The sequence below is a fragment of the Chaetodon auriga genome, chromosome 9, assembly GCF_051107435.1.
Source record: "Chaetodon auriga isolate fChaAug3 chromosome 9, fChaAug3.hap1, whole genome shotgun sequence".
Classification (NCBI taxonomy): domain Eukaryota; kingdom Metazoa; phylum Chordata; class Actinopteri; order Chaetodontiformes; family Chaetodontidae; genus Chaetodon; species Chaetodon auriga.
In genome coordinates, this window is record NC_135082.1 from 4331657 (window position 1) to 4342604 (window position 10948).

The 10948-nt window shown below is 41.9% G+C and overlaps 1 long non-coding RNA gene across 1 annotated transcript; it reads left to right on the forward strand.

Annotated features, from left to right (window-relative positions):
- The first annotated feature begins 7157 nt into the window (after positions 1-7157).
- On the forward strand, positions 7158-8623 carry LOC143326051 (uncharacterized). Its single transcript, XR_013077603.1, has 3 exons — positions 7158-7310; positions 8085-8253; positions 8499-8623. It is a non-coding gene; the product is annotated as an uncharacterized LOC143326051 (long non-coding RNA).
- The last annotated feature ends 2325 nt before the right edge of the window (positions 8624-10948 follow it).

Genomic DNA, 10948 nt, shown 5'->3' on the forward strand with positions numbered 1-10948 from the left:
TTTCATCTGTGCTGCATTGGGCTGAAATTCTGATTGTAGAGCTGTTTTCTTATAGCTTCGGTACTTTCAGTACAATCGATTGTGTAATTAACGGAGATTGTATTGTTTTAAACAAGTGGTATCGGCTGTTGACAACCTTTGAATGAAGTCACAAGAGTGTTTGTCTTTCAGTAAGATTTTGAACCCTTTTGTTAAACAAAGAAGCTCTTGCATGTATTAAGTTGGATGAATAACATAAATAAGATTATTGAATGGCAGCATTCTCAAATTAGGTCACACAAATACCGAACTCAATTTAGAAAAACAAATAGAATAAAAAAAAAAAACTTCAACAACATTAGATAGAAAATGTTTTTTCAGGCCATGTTGTAGCAGGAAAACCACATGTTTTGAATTTGGAGTCTTGAAAATCTTGAAAATGCTTTTGTTTAACTGTTATTTTTTCAAGATCAGGACCAGCAGCAGGATATCTGAACAGGAGGCCGGTGAGAGAGCAGCGGGACTGCAGGCCGGCGACAGGGAGACTGTGGGGGGAAGCGGTGGAGCCAGGGCACATGAAGCTGATGAAACCCCACCACAGAAGACTGCTGCAGGTCAGCAAGATCAGGAGATAGCTGGAGCACCAACACTAATCACGGTCAGAGACTATGTGTCTGGGGAGGCTGTGCAGACGGAGCACTTGGTGTAACAACAATTCAGCCGACTCTTTAGCATTGGGAGGCTTAGGTAAGGGAATGAAGTGTGTTACCTTCAGAGGAGGGTGGACCAGTAACAAAGTCCTGGGATATATGGGACCGGAGTCGATGCAGTTGTGGCAGAAGTTGAAGACAGCCCACAGGGCTTCGGTGGGATGACTTGTGCTGGGAGCAAATGGAACACTCTGCCACAAACTCATGGAAGACCACCAGGACCAGTGATGAAGGTGGGCCAGGGTGTGCTGCCCTCCAGAGTGACAGGCCAAGTGAGAGGAATGGGCCCACTGTGGGACCTGAGAGCAGAGGTGATGTGGGACAAACAGGTGGCCACCTGGACAGTTACTGTGTGCAGGGAACTCAGAGTGAGATTGTTTGACCTTCAGTGTCCCACATCAGCTCTCCCACCACACATGGAGCATTGATCTGTCTCCACAGACTTCTCCTTTTAAAACTGGAGAAAGGCATTCTTGGACCTGGGCGGTAGGAGAGAGTGAAACAAAAGCAGTGAAATAACAGAGCCCACAGAGCCTGGCTGGAATTCAACCTTTTGGCAGTTCGGATATATTGTACATTTTTATGATCTGTCCAAACCACAAAGGGGAGATCTGCCCTCTCAAGCCAGTATCTCCACTCCTCCAATGCCAAAGTGACCGCCAGCAGCTTCCAACTGCCTATGTCATAATTCTGTTATCTGGAATTTTGCCTGGAATTCAATGGAGTCATCGGTCACCCATTGCTTCCCCTGTCACGGGTTAAGCAGGTCCCTTGCTGCCTCCTGCAATCGAACACTTTCTTAACTGAAAATGCCTCAGCAGTGGAGCATGCTTTGGACTGCTTCTCCCCACCCTTTGCCTTGGTCCGTGGGCAGGGAGATGATGTACGTTACCTCGGAGCGTTCAGTGGGCAAATTGGAGGGCTGACGCTGGAGACCAAGGAACCAAAAAAGGTCAGCATGCGTTCAGGGGGAGACATGTGGCTCTGGACTGGAGATGATTTGAGCAGGTGGGTTGATAGGCAGAGCAGAAACTGGTGCTGCGACCGAGGCAGCATCTTACTTACTTAGTACTTTTGGCATGGCTGTCTACAATCTATTAAGGCTACGTTAATTTTGAACGTCAAACAAACACATGATAGGTGCCCAGTTATTTTGTCTGGTTACTACACACCTAACTTATACAAGTATGAATTTGAGGTATTTTTACTTTGAGTATTTCTTGAGTATTTGTATTCCATGCTACTTTATACTTCTGCTTGAGTAAAATTCAGCAGGTAAAATTATATTTTGTACTCCACAACATTTATTTGACCGCTGAAGTCCTTATTAGTTATTTTGCAGATTTGATCTACATACAAATGGTCGACTTAAATATTAAAATGCATTGTTAGAAATGTAACAATCCCACAGTATATAATGGAGTTAAAATTACTTCCACCTGCTACAACGTTCAAAAAATGTGAGATAAATGGTAATACAAGCAGTAACAATGCAGTAAAAGAAGTGACTTTTTAAGACATTGAGCATAATGAGTACTTTCTTTGGAACTAATATGATTTTAGTAACAATTAAGACATGGCAAGTGACATTTACTTGAATCTAGTCAAACATGCTTACATAGCATCCAGTCCATACTTAGTCCATACATAGTTCATCCAACTAGGTTAAATCTAAATATGGGATCATTTCACTCCACAGTGCACAGGCGCTCAGGTAGGAGCCCATCTTTTCTCTGATGTCTGCTACGACATTCAATGGTAAGTGTAGAATGATGTATGTGCAGAGTTTGACAGAAGAAGGCTGTTTTTACATTGGCATCAATATGCACTGAGTGTATGTTGTGGCTTGTGTTAATTAACTTCTCTAGATGTAACAACAAATCATTTCTACAGTACAGCCTGTGCTGCGACACAGCCAGTACTGAATGTCAATTGTTATGGGACAGCTTACCCTGGAGACCAAACATCCTTTTTGTTCCGTTTTTTTTTCTTTTATTAAGACAAAAAGACAAAACAACATAACGAAGATAAGGTCAGTGAGAACAGTGAATACATATTGGCCAGCTGATTAAATTTCACAGGGAATAACACAACAGGGTTACATTACCTGTCAGGTGTGTGTGTGTGTGTGTGTGTGTGAGTGTGTGTGTGTGTGTATCACCATGTATCCTGCATACTCAAAGACCTCTCATTGTGGTGATTCACAATTAATTTGATATTAGATCTAAATTTGTTATTCTCTACAACGGAGTGTGGTCTCATACAGCATGTAGCTCCAAACACCAGCATTTCTTATTGATTTGGTCTGAACACTGCAGGGAGGACTGGCCTTCCATTTTCCACATTCCATTTTGTGTTATTTCACTAATCGACACATGCTGTGATGCTGTCATGAATGATATACCTAAATAATATATTATCGGACAGGCCTGACTCCGGTTGAACCACGTGGCATATAGTTTGCCTCTAATATTCGTCCATTTTGGCTGATTCTAAATGTCATGACAGGATCCTGCAGCTCTGGTGTCTCGTTTGTGTTTGAGTTAGTAATGAGAAAGTTGATGCTGGTCACACATCAACAAGCTAATCTGGATGAGAGGTGGAAAGTCCTTCAGAAGGAGAGGGACTGAAGCTATTGCAACTCCTCCAGGGGTGCTCAGTGAGCACTTGTGGTAAGTTAGAGTGCAATAACAGATGATGAGATGATGAGGCCGAGGCACATCTTGAAACTAGGATTTGATGCCAACTCCAAGGTTTTTGTTATTGTCCTATGAAAACTACACTTAATGTGGACACACTGTGCTTGTATGTTCGAACACTGACAGAGATTATGATCTGAGAATAGGGTGGGTGAAGGTAAGCTGCTCTGAAACACAGTGGACTGGTATGAAGGCTTTGATTGATATACATGATCAATGCAATGGGCCAGACAGTTAAAACAGTTCTTTATTCTTTCTTTCTTTCCCTCATCTACCTGACAGCTGATAATCTTCTCCCTTGTTAGGGGACATAACAACTTCATTCTCCTCTGTCTCCTACCTCTCAACTACACTCCTTCTCCAACATTTCATCATGCTCTGCCATTTGTTTAACCTTAAGGGCAATTCATGGTTTCCATGAGTAAATGGCCACGAGACGTAAATTTCATCATCTGCAAACTGTGAAGGTCAACACGGACCACTCTGCAGACGTTCATGTGCAGCCCATATTTGTGACTGCGACAGAACTGGATTGTCGTTTCATGATCATGATTGATCCTATTCTCATCAAGCGGTTACACGCACAATTTTTATTTATTTTTTTTTGCTTTTTCACGTTATTCAGCTAAGGAAATGAGCTCTTCATCTTATTTTCAGAATGTTTCCATCATGTTTTCTAGTGTGCATGTGTAGAACATGTCAGTGCACACAAAACCTCTGATGGTATTGTGCGCACCCACAGCCATGTGCAATTATACAACTGTGCCTTGGTTACTATAGCAACGGCACACTTTTTTTTTGCTTAAAGCTGTAAAAATCAATATTCAGGCCTTTACTTAACAGTTTGGTTCAGTCCAGTGCTCTCATTAGTGCACAGCTGGTTTCACTGGAAAAACCTCTGACAAGCCTGCTGTGCACTACCTTCCCTGCAGCAGACAACATACAGCGTTAGTGACTAGCTTGTGAACATAGTGGAGCATTCAGCAGCTAAAGAGCCATTATTTTAGGTAGTTGGTGGAGACCAAACCAGAGCTAAAAGAACAGAGACTATAGGACTTGCATTTGTCACTTTGACAGATGCTAATATTGCTAATAATTGTTTGCTGACACGTTCAGCATAACGACTTCACAAGTTCATAATACGTCAGTGTCATGTTTAGACCTTGTTGTGTGGCCAAATCAATGAATGCATGTCCTGTGTAAAGTTAGAGTGCCTTACTATCAGTCCAAGAAACAGTGTTTCTCTGGCTGAAGGTTTCAAAGCTGTTGTGCCTCTGATCTGCTGGATGCGTGTACTTTCACATCACTACAGGAAGGTGAGAATTTGAATCAATGGATGGCAGCAAAAACAAGATTATCTACTGCTGCTAAATTGCTATTTAAACTTTAATGTACAGATAAATGCATCATATATCACAAACTACCATGACTAAACATCCTGTTTAAAGGAGCTAAAAGTAGATCACTTTTCCAACATGAGGTTTTTTTTATTTCTCAGGCTCATTTCAAGTCTTTGAAACTTAATTTGAGAGAAAGTGTACTAGCACAGTAACCAGCAGGTCTAAATGAATAGTAAATAACTGAAAATATTCCTTAAAGGTCAGTCACTGTATCACTCAATCCACCTACCCATAGAGCTAAATTGAGCAATACTTAATGGATTCATTCAATATAGGATGAAAGATCAAATGAAAGATCCTCAGACAGCTTCAAACTTGAGATATCTGAAGCCGGAAAAACTTCTCCTTCATTCCTGGCACAGTTAAACCATCTTTCACATACACTCACTAACACCTGCTGCATGCCTTCCTCACTCTCATGGAGGGCTCATTACAACATGTCCCTGGGATAGATGTGTGCTTGCTGTTATATATTTGTGTATATGTGTGATTGACAGCTCCGCTCTGCTGCTCAGCTCAGCTCTCCTGTGACTTTGCCTCCGAATGAACTGTCAGAGGCTTGAAAGGCAGACAGATTCCCAAGGCAAATGCTGACTGGAGGGATTCCAGCAGAGAAATCGGTTTGACTACAATTATATTTCATCACTGCCCCTTTTTATTATTCTAATTTTTCGCTTGCCCCCCCCCCAAAAAAAATATTGTGTAACTTGTTCCAGTTGTTCCTGCAATTGCCTGTCTCTGCTGTCATGTCATATAACAAGTTCCCATCACTCCCAGCTTTCTTTCAGTAACTTTTCACAAGAGATTCAAGACATATTTGGAAGGAATGTGCTGACTGACACTTCTGCACATTTTAGTTTATTTTCTGATCACTCAAAGCACTGACGGATAGATGGAAGATGTAAGTAAAAGTAATGAAGTCCAGGTGTTTCAGTTAATTGCTCACTTTTGATGGGTGTGTGTGTATGGCGTCCACCAGAGTCAAGGGGAATTCTGGGAGAACAAATGCTGAATCTTGAGCAGCATCACTGATCGTTCCCATTCTGGCCTAGAAACTGTATCCAGGAGGCCGTCCGTCATCACTTTGCCTCATTAACATAAAACACTTTAAATTATGCAGGAAGCAGTCACTTAATTAGTTCCACTGGTGCCCATCCAGTGGCCCACATCCTTCTGTAAACACGCTGAGGTCTCAAAATCTCACTATCACTTCTTCAGAAGTAGAAATGTGCCTCTGCTGTGTCTCACCCTCTACATCCAGCTACATAAATTCACTTCAAAAAATTCTAATCAGCTCAGGACTGTATGGACATGACTGCTGATATGTTAAAGAACGGTGATGGCTCAATGATCTCAAATGTTTCCATGTTCAGACTTAAATAATTCATCGTAAATGTGTGTACCTTAAATAACCCACAACAGTTCGTTATAATACTGAATCTCACTTTGCTATCTTACTTACACATTCTTGTTATTTGAGAGTCGACTTTAAAAGAAAATTCCTGTTGGATCTTATTTTTTTGGAGCTTTGGTGATCACTTTTGACAACACTGTACTCATAGTAACTGATTAAGAGTTGTTGGTGGCAACGTGCCAAGAAACACAAGAATACGCCAGGAGGCCAGGAAGAAGAAGACTGCCAGCCAGCAAACATGGATGTAGACAATGAAGGTTTCAAATCATTCAAAAAATCTGCTTCGCAAATGGTTTGTGAGGAGGGTTGTAGGCATGTATGTTGTAGGATACACTCAATGTGTTCTGGTTAGAAACACCTTAAGTTTGAGTTCAAAGAAACCAACTTGAACTTGGTGACTGCAATTTTATTATTGTTATTATTATTGACAGGGATGATGGGAAAAACCGCAAAACTAAATTCAATGTTAAGGTCAATGAAAGATAATCTATAAAAAGGATGAAGCTTATTAAAGGTCCCATATTATGAAAAACCGACTTTTTCTGGGATTTGGGGTGTTATTTTGTGTCTGTGGTGCTACCACACGCATACAAAGTGTGAAATAAGACCGTCCGTGCTTTTTTGAGTAAGATACGGATTTGTGAAAGCACCCTTCCAACCGAGCCATTGGAGTTCCGGGAGTACTGTTGCGTAACAAGTCCGGATATTTGCATGCTCCCACCCACCAGCCACCACCCCTACTCCTCTCATTGGCGTCTCTCCACCCACCAGATACGCTACCTTCTCACAGATCTGCGATGTCGCTATCGAATGCACCGTGTTAGGAATCATGTCGAGCTGCCACACACAGTGTTCTGTTGGTGGCTGTAAAGACGAGCACATCGCTCCATCGGCTCCCAGCCGCAGAGGACAGAAGAGCGGCGTGAATTGAATTTCTGAAGGCAACGTCCCTGCTACAGTTGGCAAAAACCTGCTGGTGTGTGCTAACCACTTCGAGGCTGACTGTTCCGCCAACCCCGGTCAGTACGAGGCAGGATTAGCTGGGAGACTTTCTCTAAAGGAGGGCTCACTTCCAGCTTTGCGTGGATTACGTGCAGACGAGGGACATGTAAGTATACAAATAATTAGCTGTGTGTTTCTTGAGTAGATTAGCGCGAACTCTTGCGTGTTGTAGCGTGTGTGTTTAGCCATTGAGAACGATGTCAGGCTAACCGCTAGCTTCGAGACTACGACTCCAGCCATCACAGGTTAGCTCGCTGCCACCGTAGCTTTTGGTCCATCACACCACGTTTCTGATCTCGCAAATGAGTGAATACATGTTCGAAGGAGATGCCAGCATTCACAAATATTAAGCTGTGTTCATTTTGCAGTTTAACACGAATTAACCAAGAAGTGCTTTGCGACATAGCACAAGCTAACGCTAACCGCTAGCTTCTAGTTCGCAATTAGCATGGTCTCCATATGCAAACCCAGCGACCCGGTCGGTCAAGCGATACATACACAGACGCTCCGCAGGGCCTAAGCTTCAAGAATTTATGAAAATTATGCATTTGGAAACGTTTTCTAAACTGGAGTATGTTAGAAAAGCCCCGGGCAAAACGAGTGTATGGTTGAGACTGCTACATCCCAGCCCACACTCCAAGCATTTTTTCTTTTATTTTTACGCTGTATATAGCTGTTGGCATAGCTATTCATGTAAGATAAGGTTGATGTCACTTCTCTCTTTTTATATAGGCCAGTGCATCATTACAGTTACCTGCTATTGATCAATTGTAGCAGTGAGCTGTTGCAGCCTTTAGTGCTTGAATTTACACTATAACAGTGCTGTCATGTTTTACTCCTAAGTATGTCCTGTTATCATAACAATATACTGTTGTTACAGCTGTCCAGGCTACTGTGTCCTGCAAGGACTACTGTTGTTATGCACTTCAGTACAACGAGAATGCTGATAGAGGACAAGCGACCACATCATCAGGAGATCCTCTTTTCAAACTGAGCTTTCCAAAGACCATGAACGGAGACAGCCAAACCAGTGAAGACTAACCACATTCGTAAGTGTGAACTCCTTTTTTTTATTTACTCAAAGAACAAACATTTATATTGTACATGACAAAAAGACACCAAGTACCACAAGTCAGTACTTTCAACACAATAAATAAACCAAAAAAAATACACACTTAAATACCTGAGAAACTACAAAATTCAAAGTGCAAACTCACTATATTTGCAGTTGCTGAATGATCTAATAAATGATACTAATGATTCACTTTTTCCTGTGTGTCTGTGTATTGCACAGGTTATATTGATGATTTGATGGACATGATCACGGAGAGGATCTTTGTCGACCCATCATCGTACAGAGCTGAGATTCTGAAGATAAACATCCTGCTGGACGTGTCGTCGGAGGGGATCTTCCCTGGGCATCAGGAAACTCCCAACGTCAATCTGCATGATGGGATGACTGCTCGAATCTTCTGCCCAAGGAAGCTCCGGCACCAGCTCACAAAACTCATTGGCTAGATACCTGTAACGACTGAGAAAATTTGAACATTATGTTAGTCAACAGGTTCTATAATGTCAACATCTGTATTCACATTTTTCTAATATGGATTCAGAATCCTTCACTTGTACTGTATTTCCATGTACAAATATTCATGACTGCAGTCAATAAATATTTATTTATCTGTAAAATGTTTCATGTGAAGAAATGTATAATATATAGCATTTGCTAAGGAAAAACCTGGTTATATGGTCAAGATAAAATATGACTGACTATATTTAGTTTATTATGGTGTATGAACAGTGAAGTTGGTTATTATCGATGAAACTCACTGCTCTGTCCCCCATAGCGGTAAAGGGTCGTATTCAGCCCTGTAAGTGTTGTATGCGTTCTGCAGCGAGAACGCATTTAGACAAACAGGTTCTAAACCTGGATGGTTGATCATGCATGGAGGCCTTTCATCCAACTGCTGCAGCCTTGTTGTAACCTATTATTCATAACATAAGGTGAGTATCTGCCGTGGCATGTTATCTGTAATCACACACTATGATCATACTGTAAGTGCAGGTAAAGATACTGTGACCTGTGGCACCTCCTGGCAGCATTTGTTCTCAGGCTGCACTGTTGCACAATTTCCACATAAGCGCTGATACGAACAAGTAAAAAAAAAAATCATGCATGTATAAAGCTAAAGAAATACGAAACCTTGCATACCAACATTTTCAACCAATAACAGCACCCGCGTTTTAGATTTGAATGTGTGTGCTCTAGCTAGCTACAATTTCTCAGCCTGAGGTGAATGGTCAGTAGTCCTGGTCAGCAGTGTCGCCTGTGTGTGCTCTGCCCGTTCATGTGTAAATGAGATGGAGCGCTGAAACTAACAGCGCAGTTAGACCGGTCAATGTCTCAGCAACCCAGTGATTACTAGAAACCCCCTCCTCTTTATGTAAACAAGCAGGACCTTCCGACTCTGCTTTCATATGATACCAGGCTTGTGTGGTTTGTGTGATGTGGTGAAATCAGCAGACGCGCAAAAGTGGACATACGCTATTTCCGTGTTTTCGTTACACACGCATTTATTGCGGTATGAATTATGTTTTGTTTGGGTGGCAATCCTTGGTAGAGACTTTTAGCTGAGTTTCTCCCCGTCAATCTGGTATGCTACAAATTAGGATTGGTGCTTCCTAGCGTGAGCATTGACCGTCTGAACTGCGGGCCTCTCACGCTGCCACCTGTACAGGCCGTGTTGAAGAGAAAAAGATAGAAAGATGTATTTTGACTAACCTTTCAGGAGCGTCCTGCTGAATTCTCTGAGGTTCTGTAGGAGCCTTCCCTCCTTCAGGATCCGATCCAGGTTCGAACATGTACGGTTGAACTACTGAAGAACTCGGTCTATTCACTACCGTCATGTCCGCTACTTTCGCACGGGCAGAGCTACGTGAGTCTACGCTCTCCCCGTTACCACGGTGACATGGGTGGGACAGCAGCAGCTCATTTGCATTTAAAGCTACAGACACCAGAAACGGCACAATCTGAAAGGGGCTGAAAAAGAAGGATATAGAGGGGGGCAAGAATCTTTTCCTAAAAGCTATTTCCAGCAAACAGCATCAAAAACATGTTTTATGGAAATCATAGACCTATGTAACTTAATGAAAAATTGTCATAATATGTCACCTTTAAAAAGAAACCAAATATTATCAAACTCCAGGTCATTTTACCTGAGCAGATACAAAAACAGCCAGCATCTCTGTGAACACCAGAGTGTAGAAAATCATTTCAAAAATGACTGTTAAAGGTGTGAAACTATAATAACATCTGTAAATTAAGTTTACTCTGTGTCTCAAAGTGTAGCTAATAGCATTAGCAATAGCTTTGTTCCATGTAGTGTCCCAGTAAGCCCTTCCTGTGACAGAAAAGTCAATACCTGGCACTTAGACACCAGAATGCAGCTATTGATTATTAAACATGTTAAATATTGATACCCGCCTCTGACAAGTTGGATATCTGCTGTGTGAAGGAGTGAGGGTGTATTGAGTTCAGGCTTAGCACATTGTCCTCCTGTCATGTTCACTTTGTTTCCACCTGGCAGCTAATGCATGATTACGGATTTTAATTGTTATTTTTAGCAAAGTGGAAACTCTTGTTTAAGCATTGGGGAAGACTGTGGTCTTGGTTAATTATTGAAAAAAGCTAAGCTAACTTGGAGCATCAGACAATAACGGTTTAACAAAGCCTTGTTCACTTCC